Source organism: Euprymna scolopes, chromosome 36 (genome assembly GCF_053919585.1).
Source record: "Euprymna scolopes isolate OS-2025 chromosome 36, ASM5391958v1, whole genome shotgun sequence".
NCBI lineage: Eukaryota > Metazoa > Mollusca > Cephalopoda > Sepiida > Sepiolidae > Euprymna > Euprymna scolopes.
In genome coordinates this window covers 78,950,549-78,966,663 of record NC_136517.1, presented here as the reverse complement: position 1 = coordinate 78,966,663, position 16,115 = coordinate 78,950,549, and the positions used below count along the sequence as shown (strand labels likewise).

Genomic DNA, 16,115 nt, shown 5'->3' with positions numbered 1-16,115 from the left:
GGAGGGTGGCTAGTCTCCCTGAAGGATTAAAAACAAGACCTTCCAAAGAGCGAATGAACTCTTTTTCCGGGTCAACGGCCAACTAGCATCGTGTGTGTTTGTGTATATGTATTTGTGTGTTGGGGTGTATGTAAGTGTGTGTTGGGATGGAGAGGGCTCCTGTAAGCCATGGTGAAAGCAACCTTTCGAACCGAGAGAAAGAGGCTTAACTGTCGTACAAAGCTAAGACTCTGCAACATCATCTGAGATACTTCCTCAAGCATTTGTCTATCAATATATATATATATATGTCCTGTGGCGATGGAAGTCATTTTTGGGCTCATGGACTTTTAAATATCTGAGGGAGTGACACTCGTTGTGACAAGACGTTGCAATCATATATATATATATATATATATATATATATATATATATATATATATATATATATATATAGCAAAAATGGTAATTAGTAAAAACCTGAAGAGAGTGCTCAATACTATTGCAAGCAAATATGCGTTTTATTTTTTATTATCGTTTTGTTTAGTTACACATGTTTCGGTTGCCGGGCCATATGTACGATCCACCAGCCCCGTCAGACCTTACAGAAAACCCTGTAACTAAACAGATAAAACGGTAATAAAAATAAAAGGTATATATATATATATATATATATATATATATATATATATATATATATATATATATATATATATATATATATATATACGGTTTCCAAATGGATGCAGAGAAACTACAAGCTACAGGTCGTCAATCACTCCGGTTCTGCAGTGACGAAATGCCTGAGTGTGAATAAAGAAAAAATATATAAAGACATTCGTCTTGAGTTCTTGTCTTGAAAGTGTCTTTGTTAAAAAAAAAAAAAAGATTCCAGATGCCCTGTCCTGGATATGACCTTAAACTATATGCGATGGTGAGGCCACAGCTTGCGGGCTTTGGGGAGTGTGGTGTCATCCTTTAATTGCCATTGCTCCCAGGTCCACTCCGACCCAGAGTGGTTGTACCTGTTTAATAGAAACTGACTTAAATATATATATATATAAATTCTATTGAATTTTTTTCGTCAAAATCACTGGATTCGGCATTTAATAACCTGAAAAGGGTAGATATGCCATAAAAAAAACCCAACTAACCAATCAACAATCCAGCTGCCCAAAGATAAACAACGAATCTCCCAGAGGCCCGGCAGAAGACAGGTATATCGTTGGGTATTAGTTACTATATATTCTGATACGAACGCACCTACACTAAGAGACTAGATGGTCATGACTTGTTAAGAAAGAGTAAAAATGCGCAAATGCTTAATAACGAGAGACCATCATCCACATAATATACCAAGATTATTAAATGCATTTAGACTCAGGATCAACCACGTTCCTACTTACTGCATTATTTCACGCACCTGTTACATCTAAGGAAGTCAGCACTATTTTACGTAGTATATACTATTTGCCGAGTGTCCTACTATATTAACGTACTACTATATTATTAATTTATTGCGTCAGTGTTTGTTTGAGATTAGTGCTCGGAAGCATAAACAACAACAGATATGAAAACGTGTGCTTAACATATTTCGTTTAAAACTTATTTCTTATTTCTTTATCTCTTACTAGCAGGACCCGTTAACCGGCGTTGCTCGGTGGAATCCTGCCCCCTCGAAAAAAAAGTAAACTTCGATTGTTGTTGTTGTTGTTGTTGTTGTTGTTGTTGTTGTTGTTGTTGTTAGTGGTGGTGGTGGTGGTGGTGGTGGCCACTGACGTACCTGAACAATTGTAGACGGTGACGGCCGTTTAAAACTTATTTCTTTATCTCTTATCCAGTTGTTGTTAGTGGTGATTGCCAATGACGTACCTGAAAATTTGTGGACACTAACGACTGTTTAAAACTTATTTCTTTATCTCTTATTGTCCAGCAATTCATTTTATTTTACACAGGAATCACCACTTATCAAGGCTCGGAGGTCACTCGAGGATAAGGGTTAATGGGTATACATTAGCCAATGTGATTATAGCGTAGTAAACATAAGTAGTGGGAATTTTGAAAATTGGATTGCTTAGGGGGACGGTTCATCAAGAACTTGTTTACGTTGGACTTGAAGACAATCAAATTGTAGTCAGATGGAAAGCAGGCATTCGGAAGAGAGTTTCACACGCATGCAGTTCTAAGAAAGAAGCTATGTTCGTGGAATGTACTTGTAGGTCTATGCAAAGACAGATAGTGTTAGAATTTATTGATAGTGGTTTAGGCCAGACGAGTTCGTTTTAAAACTAAGTATACTTCTCACCTTTTTGGCAAAATAGAGTCAATAAAATAAAAACGATTTTATAATTGAGCAAGGAAAAAATCAGTAGGCCTCCAGAGCGCTACGGAAAGTACGAAATAGAATTAAAGAAACATACTAAATTTTTAGTTCCTCCTTCTATAAAAGAAATGATTTTTTCAGTAAGCAGTGAAGCAGAAATTTAAACGCAGAAGCCCCCCCCCCTTCAGAGCACTAGTGTAAGCACTACTAAAACTAAGTTTTAATCGCATTCCTAGACTGGAAATTACTTTTCAAGTGATCAATGGAAAAAATATTTCGCATGCCTCCAAAACGCTACTCAAATTAAATTAAAGTGGCATTACTAAAATTATTCTAAATTACTTTATTGGTTACTATATAATTATTTACAACGTAATTATTACGTCTATATATATAAAAATGTAAATTTGGTTCGTTCCAAACGAATAAAACCATATTTCTACGTTACCAATTTATTTGAAATTTTCAGACAACCCATCTTTAGAGTCATGTTTTTATGTTATTAAAATAAATTTACCTCGCGAATTATTAAAATATTAAATAAAATCAATATATTTTTTAAACCGTGGTGCGAATCTGTTCTGTTGATAAAACTGAACTTCCGGTTCGATTCATTTCACAGCCACGAATTGACGAAAGATTTCATTTTCTGTTTAGTAAGTAAAAAAACAAAAACAAAAAAAAACATAATTCATTTGTTTATCTTCCAAATTTTGTAATTTACACATTTTTTCTTTATTATATAAGGCCCCCCAAAAATGTTTGTCGCTTGCTTTTTGAGATTTATTTTGTTTTTCGATATAAGATTGGTTGGAATAAAAAAAAACACGATTTAAAAAATAGCGCGGATCACTTTCTGCATTAGCACCGAAAAATGTTATTAAACATTTATTAATAATTTCTCACTTTTACAAGCATTTGATTTTAAATTTCTTTTTAAATGACGACTTTTATCGACTTTTTTTTAAATATTCCCCCCCCCCAAATGGTGTTTATTCCGAAATCCGTTCTTAACATTTGGGGAGGTGGACCTAATGTAAAAAAATAAATAAATAAAAAAAAACTAAATCATTTACTGATAACTTCTCACTTTTACAAATATTTTTTTTAATTTACATGCGCGGATGAACAAATTCTAATTACTAAACATTTATTAATAATTATTAAATTAATAATTTCTCACTTTTACAAACATTTGATTTTAAATTTCTTTTTAAATGACGACTTTTATCGACTTTTTTTTTTAAATGCCTCCCCAAATGGTGTTTATTCCGAAATCCGTTGTTAACATGGAGAGGTTGAGGGTGTTTATTCTGAAAGTCGTTCTTAACATTTGTGGAGGTGGACCTAATGTAAAAAAATAAATAAATAAATAAAATTTAAAAAAAACTAAATCATTTACTGATAACTTCTGATAACTTCTCATTTTTACAAATATTTTTTAATTTACATGCGCGGATGAACAAATTGTTGAATAGTGCGAAAACAAAACGTTTTTGTAATAAACTTCGGGATAATTTTTTGGTAAATATTTACATTTAGGTCCACCTTTATTGATAAATAAATTTACTTCTCCGCAACTTTTATTGATAAATAAATCCACGGGCATTGAACCCCTCCTTTACTTTACTTTAAAACATTCAATTTTTCAAAAATCTCATCTTCGACATCTCCAAAACAGCCAATATGGGGGAAAATATTGCAGAAATGCAAACTTATTGTTTAGGGTGAATGCACAATGGTACGCAAAATTTACTTCTCCGCAACTTTTATTGATAAATAAATCTACTTCTCTGCCACGGGCACTGAACCCCTCCTTTTTTTTAATAGTATTTTCGGGTGGGTATGCTGACAACAAATATCAGTTAAATTTTGCAAATAGCCCCCCCCCCTCCAAAAGTGGTGTGTATTCCGGAAGCTGTTCTTAAGATGAGTAGGTTGGGGGGGTGATTCCAAGGTGGACCTAATCTAAAAAAAAAAACAAGTTTTTTATGCGCACATAAGCAACTATTTTTTTTTATTAACTTTTTTTTTTTACTTTTTTATTTAAAAATTAGTAAATTTCAATGAATAGAATAATAAATCATTTATCATTAATATGTGTTTTTGGTTTTGTGTTGAATGAAACTTTTTTTTTCATTACAACAATAATGAACCAATTTAAATCTTCCGGCATGCGTTTAAGGTTTACGAAATTATCAATAAATCTTTTAGTTACTAAGCCAACGTCAGTAAATAAAAAAAATGGGCATGCATTAGCCTTGACTAGAGGGCGGGGGGGGGGCTAAGGGAGCGACCATTAAATAATTATGCTGGTCGCCATGGAACTCAACGCCCAAGGAGTACCTAAAGTGGCACTTATGCACTCATGTTATCGTGCTATTTTTTAAAGTAGTATTTTCATGTTAAATTCAAATTTTACAATATGTTTTTCTTTTATTAATTTGTTAAGTGAAAGTACAGATAACCCGGTCGGTTTCTAATGTGAGGAAAATCTATCCCCCCTCCCCCCCAAAAAAAGGGGTACTCTAGATAATAAGAAAACATTAAAATTGCCTCAGTCTCGAAAGATTTCTTCTCTACTGAACGAGGAAACAAGCGGCGAAGTGTAGTTCACCTTCTGTTTCTCTCCCCCTCTCTCTTCCTCTCTTAATATCTCTCTCTATCCATCTCTCCCTTTCCCTCTCTCTTCCTCTCTTAATATCTCTCTCTATCCATCTCTCCCTTTCCCTCTCTCAATCTATCTTTCTCTCTATATCACCCTCTCCATCTCTCTTTGAGCCCCTTTCTCTCTCTAACTCCCTCTATCTCTCTCCTTTCCTCTGTCTCATCCCTCTCTGTTTCTAGCTCTCCCCCTCTCTCTGTTTATCTATCAATCCCTTTATCTCTCTATCTCCTTCTCTTTCTCTATTTTCCTCTCATTTTCTCTTTCCTTTCTATATATCTTCCTCTCTATCTGTCCATCTCTAATCCCTCATCCTATTTTAGTCTCCTAAATTAATTACAGTGAATAAGGCATTGTCAAAACATGGATAAATCCTATTTTAGTCAGCTAATTTACTGACTGTGAGAATAGAAGTTATTTGGAAATTACTGCTACCTTGAACAGCACCAGAAGTAACTGGTAAAACCTTTCTAATTAAATTGATTTTGGCAGCCATTTGGTAACAAAATGACATAGCCTTAGCCCTTGCTGCATGAGGAATACCTGCGACCTTGCTGCCAAGTAGAAGAATTATTTATTCTACTTTAAAACATTCAATTTTTCAAAAATCTCATCTTCGACATCTCCAAAACAGCCAATATGGGGGAAAATATTGCAGAAATGCAAACTTATTGTTTAGGGTGAATGCACAATGGTACGCAAAATTTACTTCTCCGCAACTTTTATTGATAAATAAATCTACTTCTCTGCCACGGGCACTGAACCCCTCCTTTTTTTTAATAGTATTTTCGGGTGGGTATGCTGACAACAAATATCAGTTAAATTTTGCAAATAGCCCCCCCTCCAAAAGTGGTGTGTATTCCGGAAGCTGTTCTTAAGATGAGTAGGTTGGGGGGGGGGTGATTCCAAGGTGGACCTAATCTAAAAAAAAAACAAGTTTTTTATGCGCACATAAGCAACTATTTTTTTTTATTAACTTTTTTTTTTACTTTTTTATTTAAAAATTAGTAAATTTCAATAAATAGAATAATAAATCATTTATCATTAATATGTGTTTTTGGTTTTGTGTTGAATGAAACTTTTTTTTTCATTACAACAATAATGAACCAATTTAAATCTTCCGGCATGCGTTTAAGGTTTACGAAATTATCAATAAATCGTTTAGTTACTAAGCCAACGTCAGTAAATAAAAAAATGTTACGCGCGCATGCATTAGCCTTGACTAGAGGGCGGGCTAAGGGAGCGACCATTAAATAATTATGCTGGTCGCCATGGAACTCAACGCCCAAGGAGTACCTAAAGTGGCACTTATGCACTTATGTTATCGTGCTATTTTTTAAAGTAGTATTTTCATGTTAAATTCAAATTTTACAATATGTTTTTCTTTTATTAATTTGTTAAGTGAAAGTACAGATAACCCGGTCGGTTTCTAATGTGAGGAAAATCTATCCCCCCTAAAAAAAAGGGGTACTCTAGATAATAAGAAAACATTAAAATTGCCTCAGTCTCGAAAGATTTCTTCTCTACTGAACGAGGAAACAAACGGTGAAGTGTAGTTCACCTTCTGTTTCTCTCCCCCTCTCTCTTCCTCTCTTAATATCTCTCTCTATCCATCTCTCCCTTTCCCTCTCTCTTCCTCTCTTAATATCTCTCTCTATCCATCTCTCCCTTTCCCTCTCTCAATCTATCTTTCTCTCTATATCACCCTCTCCATCTCTCTTTGAGCCCCTTTCTCTCTCTAACTCCCTCTATCTCTCTCCTTTCCTCTGTCTCATCCCTCTCTGTTTCTAGCTCTCCCCCTCTCTCTGTTTATCTATCAATCCCTTTATCTCTCTATCTCCTTCTCTTTCTCTATTTTCCTCTCATTTTCTCTTTCCTTTCTATATATCTTCCTCTCTATCTGTCCATCTCTAATCCCTCATCCTATTTTAGTCTCCTAAATTAATTACAGTGAATAAGGCATTGTCAAAACATGGATAAATCCTATTTTAGTCAGCTAATTTACTGACTGTGAGAATAGAAGTTATTTGGAAATTACTGCTACCTTGAACAGCACCAGAAGTAACTGATAAAACCTTTCTAATTAAATTGATTTTGGCAGCCATTTGGTAACAAAATGACATAGCCTTAGCCCTTGCTGCATGAGGAATTCCTGCGACCTTGCTGCCAAGTAGAAGAATTATTTATTCTACTTTAAAACATTCAATTTTTCAAAAATCTCATCTTCGACATCTCCAAAACATCCAATATGGGGAAAAATATTGCAGAAATGCAAACTTATTGTTTAGGATGAATGCACAATGGTACGCAAAAAATCATTTGAGGCTCTTGGTCGATCCTTGCAAGATTTGCCTGGCAATGTCAGACCATTTGGGAATGCAGTAATATTGCCTGCAGGAGATTTCAGACAAATGTTACCTGTTATTCTTCAATCAACACCAGCAGATAAAATAAATGCTTGTCTCAAATACTCTACTTTTTTGTTCCATGTGAAGACATTAAACTTAACTCAAAATATGCATATCCAGTTGCCGACTGTTCGATCCGCACAAAAACTTTTGCATCACTTGTGGGAAACTGGGTACGAAAAAGTACCAGCTGATCAGAGTTAAGGGCAAAATTCTTTGACTTTTAACTTCTGTAATTTCTGTAATTTTATTTCATCAAAAGAATAGTTAGTTTAAAAGGTTTTTGCAGATATTCAAATTATAAGAATTCCATTTGACTGAGTGAATGAGCTATTCTTGCAGGTCAATGCAAAGATGCCCATAAACTTAACTTAATGTAAAATTCCAAGTGAGGTAGTCAAATACAAATCCATCGACACTGTTGTGAAAGCAGATAAAGTGGTTAATTATCCAACAGCTATATTTGCCAGGGATGCAAGCGCATGTATTGCAACTGAAATTTGGTGTACTAATTATCATGTTGTGAAATATAAACCAATCCAAGCTTTGCAATGGCACATAGCTTGCAGTAAAAAAAAATTAACAAACAGTATCATAGAAATAACAATCTTAACAGGACCTTTCACAGATGAATATATCTTCATTTCATGCATTCCTATGATTCCACCGGATACATCATTACACTTTAGGAAATTGAACTTTCCAATTTTATTGTCATTTGCAATAACCATCAACAAAGCACAGGGAGCAATCTTTACAATTGTGGGCCTTACAGTTACACACTGACTGTTTTTTTACATGGACAATTTATATTACGTATTCAAGAGTCACCAAACCGGAAAATCTCTATATCAGCTAAGAAAATGGAACAACAAAAACTGTGTACCCATGCAAAATGGAAAATTAAACCTATAAGAAACATGCTTTTTCTCAATTTGGAACTTTTTCCATTGCGCCAATTTGAGCCACAGCAACGCGTGGCAGGGTACAGCTAGTAATTATGTAAATACATATAAAGTAATTATTACACAATTATTTTATTGGTCCAACGACGTAGTTGGATTCGGATCTTGGAATTCATCCTCGTTTGTTCGTCCGTTTGTCTGTTTGTTCCTAAAATTCTCAATAACTACTCATTACATTTTCCTAAAATTTTGCATGAAGTTACAACTACCCAAGGGAGGAAATGTCACATTCTCGGACTTTTGATAAAAATTCTGGTTGCATCCTCATGAGGTTAAAAGGGGGACAAAATGGACCCAAAATAGTACTTTTCGAGCATAGAATCTTTTTCGACCATTAGATTTTTCTGAAAATTACCCAAAAGCAAGATCACATGGATATACATCTGGAAACGTAATATTTGACCCTGGGCTAAATTAGCCTTTTGTGGCTAATTTTTATCTTTATACTAAAATGTATATTTGTATTTAAATAGGTGTTTTAGATCGTGCCGAATTTAAAAGAAAATGAAGGTATTGTTTGTCATGCAACGGTGTCATGTATCTGTTTTAGCCTCATGTTGTATATCGAGCCAGGCGTTTAAATGGGCAAAATAGGTAACAGCTCTACGACTGAGTTTGGCTAAGGGTACAAGGGAAATAACTATTGTAGACTTTATAAATATTGATTATATGTTCAGAGATTGAACATGTGGTTGGCTGTATGCTCGTGTACCACAAGCCTGGCCCACTAGGCAATTTTTAAAAATGTTCTCATTTATGCACTCAACAACTTGCCTTGTTGGTATAAGAGTACTTTTGTTGGGAGATTTCAGCTTTTGATCAGCTTCTTGTAAACAATTTTTAAAAAATTTAAATATAAAACTACTTGATGATTTTATTTGATTTTTTGTTGTACGCCACACACATACACACACATACACACACATGCTCGCATATACACACATACACACGCATACTCCGAACTCGTTGAAAAGTAAATAAATTATCATGTTTTACTGCTTAAAAGAGTCGTTCACTTTTATATCTGTTTTATGTTCGCCTAGTCCTTTTTTTTAATTTTTCGTTGAGCTTTATTCTATAATAATAATAATAATAATAATAATAATAATAATAATAATATATATATATATATATATATATATATATATATATATATATATATATATATATATATGGATGTATCTGTGGAAAGGTGTTCCGCTTGTGCTTCAGCATTTTCGATCGAAAAGGACGGTAAACACTTGACATTTTCAAATCAGTGTTCGATCGTGCATTCGTTGTTTATGACCTAATCGAACAAGAACTTGCTTGCAAGACGTAGAAAATAATCTGGTTACCAGGAAACGGAGTCAGCTCAGATCGTAAATATCCGGAACTACCCCGTGGGGCACTACTAGTAAGCACACAAAATAAACACGAGTCTTTTGTAAAAGACAAAAAAAAAAACAATGCAATCTCTCAGACAATATTATATATATATATATATATATATATATATATATGTATATATATATAAGCTTTGTATTACACTTCCTGATTTTTTTTTAATCGACTTATGTATTATTATTTAACATTTGATTATGGTTCACTTCTTTCTCGTTATTTTAAAATTGTTCTATTCTAATAAATATGTATACATATATATGTATGTGTGTATATATATATATATATATATATATATAGATACAAACGATACGCACGCATATATTTATCGCTCTCTCTTATTCTCTCTTATTCTCTCTTTCTCTCTCTCTCTCTCTTTATATATATATATATATATATATTAATAAATACACGGAATATTGTAAAAACAGAAAAGAGGTGAAATATCAAAAGCAAAATCAAAATAAATAAATAAAAAACTGACCAACGAACGTAAGAACACACAAACACACAAACACACACACGCACACACCACACACGCGCGCATGTATATATATATATATATATATATATATATATATATTTCAAAGAGACCACTTCATCAGACCAAAAAAGGGGCGATATTAAAACGAGAGTCAAAATTATATTCGTTTTTATAAAATACATTCGGGAGTGGTTTACGCTTTGAACGAAAGTGGGGTGTAAACTTTGTGAATGTCAGCAGCAGAGGTTTTGAAGGGAGGTGTCGTGAAGAACGGGAGTAGCGATTTATTTATTTCTTAATTTTATTCCTTGCTTTTATTATCCGTTCATTTTTTTCGTTTTTAATTAATTCATTCATTTCTTTATAAAGTATATGTCTATCTGGTCATATTAGCAGTCAGTGAACTAGTATACAGGCTTATTTATATGATATAAATAAAAGTTGTATATTGGGCGTTATATTTCCCGCTATTCCGCGGTGTCTGATGTAATTACACAAGCAAAGGTTTTCATTTGGGTGTTAATCTTTTCCCTACTATTAGAATATAAATATATTTTATAAGTTTATATGCTTCGTTGTAGAGATAGGTTTTTCAGACTATATACATGTAAACATATATCTATATTGCTGCAGCATTCCGTTCCCAAATCCATCTAGTTAGAGTATTTAATTATGGTTTGGGATCAATTATGTGGTTGGTTTCCTTATGTAACGCTGCTTTACGATAATACTTCTTGTATGTATACATTAACATTCTAATTACAAGCGTGCTAGACACATAGATTATTTTAGTCAATCGTTTTCGCGTGCTTAAATAGTAAGCATACAAAGTGCACTCACCTTTGTCCAGTTGGTGGCATACTGTGTTATAGTTCGTTTAGTTTAGTATTAAACGGTAGCGTTTGAGATGGTGTTGAGGGGTAACGACAAGATCGCTTCTTCATTAATTTAGCTAAGAAGTTGATGCTAGCCCACTCTTTGACTTTTCGGGAAGTATAGTTATTACTTAGAGGTGTGTCGGTTTTAAGTAAGTATAGTTATTAATTTGTTGTGATCGGGAATACTTTGTATTCTTTTCAACTCTTCCCTTGATTCATTTATTAATTAATTAAGATATTGGGAGTAAGGGGCAATGAATTGTAATATTACCACTATGAGGGGATTGCTATTCGTTTCTTTACATCTTATTTAAAGTGTAGCCTCCGAAGATTTTGCAGCTTATAACCGATTCTACTTTTACATTCTTAAAACTAATAATCTCATGTTTCTCTGCTAAGCATGAATAAAAAGCTGAAGCTACTGAACTACATGTTTTAGCCTTCCTAAATATTTTCCATTCGACTAAAAGTATTTTGTTCGCCTCTATTAACTTCCAGCAGTGTACCGCAAATGAGGTGTCTGTAGCATTTGCTTTATTACTTATTGGCAGGGTGTGATACTAGAATCTGTTTTCGAAGGTTATTGAGGTGCTGCCTATGTAGAATTTTTCTATTTCTGGATTTTCTACGGTGCATATTTTAGCATGGTAAATAAATGAATAAACATGTATATATATTACACAGGAATCACCACTTATCAAGGCCCGGAGGCCACTCGAGAATAAGCGTTAATGGGTATACATTAGTCAATGTGATTATAGCGTAGTAAACATAAGTAGTGGGAGTTTTGTAAATCGGATTACTTAGGGGAACAGTTCATCAAGAACTTGTTTACGTTGGACTTGAAGACAATCAAATTGTAGTCAGGTGGAAAGCAGGCTAACGGAAGAGAGTTCCAATCGCGTAAAGTTTCAAGAAAGAAGCTTTGTTCATGGAATCTATGTTTAGGTTTAGGCACAGATAAAGAATGTGGGAAATTATTGATAGTGGTTTTGGCTAGACAAGTGTTTACCGTGAAAGTTTAGCGAGGGAGGGGACCATAGATTGAAGCTCAGATGAGCACTTGTCATGAACATAACGATAAAATAAAGACAGGCTCGCAACGTCTCTTCTGTGGAAAAGAGGTTGCAGGAAAGAGAAAAAGCTACGAAGTCTATTTTCGGGCACGATAAGCTGCTTCTAGCAGCTCCTGTCCCGACGTGGCAACAGTACTCCATCTTTGGATGTCCCTGGCTTTTATATAGGTAGAGAACTGCATCAGCAGTGAGATATTTACTAGAGCGGTAAAAGTATGCCACTATTTTTCCAGCGATTTTGGCGATGGATTTGATATACGTGTTCCATTTCAGATCGGGGGTAAAGGTCAAACCCAGTAGCTTGTCAAAACATGACGCCTTCTTAAGACGAGAGCCATTCATTTCAATTGATGCCAGATTGGCATCAGAGCATAGATGATATAGAGATAGGAGCTTGGTTTTAGATACATTAAAAGTAGCCATCCACCTCTTTCCCCATCGTACCACATGCTTAAGATCAGAGAAGAGAGATTCAGAGAGAACTTGGTTGTTTACGGTCTTTGATGTGCTACCATAGATTGTAGTGTCGTCAGCATAAACTCTACGAATGATGTAAGGATATGATTTGGAAGATCATTGATGTAGATCAGGAAGAGAGTTGGACCCAAGATGGACTCTTGAGGACTCCAGCATTAATACTGAGAGCTTCTGATTTCTGCCTACCAACCACTACTCTTATGAACTTATCAGAGATAAATGATTTGATGATTGAGAAGACATTTCCAACTGTACCGTAGCTGGAGATCTTGTGAAGTAGACCTTTATGTTGTACCTTATCAAAGGCCTTTGATATGTCAGGAGCAATTGCCCTAGAGAGGAAGCCTCCGTCGAGAAATTTTCTAATCCTATGAGATATAACTGTAAGCACGTCTGTTGTAGATCTAGCAGAACGGAAACCATATTGCATGTCACTAAGAAGGTTATTTTTGCTGAGGTTGTTGACTACTTATCTAGTTAACACAGATTCCAGCAGCTTACTCATGATGCACAGGAGACTTACTAGTATGTACGTTATTTGAAATAGTGTTCTAATCTTAAGTGTCATTTTGCAACGTTTGCGTCGATTTAAGCTTCGACCTTCTTGAGATGTATCTTGTCGAACTCGGGAATCTGAACGGAATTTTTGAACGGAATCCTTTATTTACTTTACAGGAACAGCAGCCTGTTGTTCTCTCAGCCATGACTGGATAGAGTCCTAAGTAATTCGTAATTGTATTTTTTTTTCGGTCGTTTACACTGAGAATTGAACCTTTAACCTTCAGAAGGGAATCACTTTTACAATTGATTTTTTTCCAAGTACTCTAACCACTGCGCTACGGGTCAAGATAGGAGCAGTAGTCGGCAGAATCTAAATAATACGAAGCGACAGGAACGTTGCGTAAATAACACTTCAGATGAGAACAGCAGTTCGAAGCATGCAAATAACACGTCTCGATTCATGTTTAAGAGTTGCGGTGAAGAGTAATGTCGTTTATTATTATTATCTCTGTGTGGTTGCTTGGATAAAATTATTCAAAGCACAGAGAAAATTGCACATTTCCTAATCTGTTCCCCCATTTTGTTTTACCTCCATTTTTTTTTTCGTTTTGTTACAAAACGATATTACAAAAACCAAATAACGAGTAACCAAATAAAACAAAGTGTCCAAAGAGAAAACAATGGCGATAATAAGCGAATCGTTTAAAATGGACGTCTTGTCTTTGCCTCGCAAAGAAACGAGTCAGTCAATAAAGCGATTGATGGAAATGGCGTCATCTGAAAAGATAACAGCATCACTTTCCAATATCTTTGGCAATACATATTGCCCAACTCTTGTTATTAGAGGAGTTATCTCCCTTGCATAATTTCTAATACAAGCATTTAAAGAAACAACAAAGAGGCGATTATCTATGCAATAGATATTTATTGCTATCAAAATCGATAAGTTCAGCTTTGAGACCATATCCACAAAAGTGTGACCAGGACGCGTACGCACGTGGTTGTTTGTGTGTGTATTGTGGCAGTTAGGTGGAATGTCTTACATACCGAGTGATTACTTAATGTGTTTATCAGAGACTAGACAGAAAGAAAAAGTGTGAATTTTCTTGTGAGTCTTTGATATTAAAGAAAGTTTTCTCTCTTTAACGAGTTCCATCATCATCATCATCATCATCATCATCATCATCATCATCATCATCATCATCATCATCAAGTGTTGTCCTGCCTGGTACAGGCACTGACGGCTATGGCCCTAGCTAATTTTCTCGGTGGGGGAGCAAATAAATACCAACCCTTCATATCAATTATCACTATCCAGCTCTCCTACTCCCCGGGTAGTTGTTCCCCATTTCCCCTTCACTCCTCACATTAAAAATCGTCCTTGTGTCTAATTTGTTCGGTTGGAGAGCAAATAAATACCAACCCACCACATATAAGACCTTGGTCAATGTAGGGGCAACCCTTCATACCAATTGTCACTATCAAGCTCCCTTACTCCCCGGGGAGCTGGTCCCCATTTCCCCTTCACTCCTCACATTAAAAATCGGCCTTGTGCCTAATTTTCTCGGTGAGGGAGCAAATAAATACCCTTTTCTTGGCCTTTTGGTTAAGATCAAAGTGTAGTATCTGTTCTTACTACATGCTGTACTTATATTTGTAATTTTGTGATATAAAGTGGGGGATCACTTTTCTGTATTAATTTAATGTAAAATGATCACCCACTTTACAACCAGTCAGTCTCAAAGCCATTCAAGTCATTCTCCAGATCATCCAAGTTGTTTTTGAAGGATTCCAGTTATTTTTTAAGCATTCAAGTCATTCTTAAGGTCATTCAATTCATCCTTAAGTTCATTAAAGTCATTCTAAATCATTTACTTTTTATTTAAGTCATTTCAGCCCATTTTTCGGTCATTTTAGTTAAACTTTTAAAAATTTCATGTCAATCCTACATTCACGCATTCATTCATTACTGAATTCCTAATAACCGCAGTACAATATAACTCGATAAGAACCAACCACATCAATGCAAAAATCTACAAAACACAAGAAAACAGTAAGTGCAGACTCTGTGGACAAAGACACGAAACGATAAACCATATAGTTAGTGAATGCAGCAAACTGGCCCAAAAGTAATGCAAGAACAAACGCGACCAAGTAGAAAAGGCAATTCATTGGGAATTATACAAACAACTGCATCTCGAACTCACAGACAATTGGTACAAACATAAGCCGGCAACAGTAATTGAAAATGGGAATCACAAAATTCTATGAGAAATAGGTATACAAACTGATAAACCTATCCAAGCAAGAAGACCGGATGTGATAATAAACAAGAAAGAAAAGTCCTGTCGAATCGTAGTCTTTGCTGTTTCAGCTGACCACACGGTGAATATTAAAGAAAAGGAGAAACGGAGCAAATACACAGAGCTAGCCAGAGAGCTGAAAGGGATATGGAAGATGAAGAAAATCAAAATAATATCTATAATAGTAGGAGCACTAGGAACAATCCCGAAAAACTTTGAAAAAAAAGAATGGGGGAAATTGAATCAGAGGTATGGCTGGAAAATACAAGGAACAACAATTATGAAAGTAGCTGAAATATTAAGGAAATCCCTTGAGCATGGATACTAACACACGTGAACAACCAGACCTGCTACAGAGGCACATGAAGCGCTACATGGAACCAAGAATATTGAAGCTGACCCCACCCCACCCCCCATTACCACATCCCTGCACCTCAAAAAAAAAAAAAAAGAGAAAGACCGAACAGCCAAGTAGAGTCAAGACCAAAGGAGTGAGAACTGACCAGACCTCCGCTAGATAAGTGCGAAAAGAATTTGGACCTTGGAGAGGCTTATTGCCACTCAAATTCTAGTGAAGACAAATGGCCGCTGCCAACAAGAAATCAATGGCAAGCAGCTGCTGCGATAATGCAAATTTATTTGCAAATGTTATACAAAGAGGTAGAGAGTATTA

General features: G+C 35.0%; 1 pseudogene; it reads left to right on the top strand.

Annotated features, from left to right (window-relative positions):
* Positions 1-14,724: 14,724 nt before the first annotated feature.
* Positions 14,725-14,830, top strand: LOC145260827 (U2 spliceosomal RNA; annotated as a pseudogene).
* Positions 14,831-16,115: the final 1,285 nt, after the last annotated feature.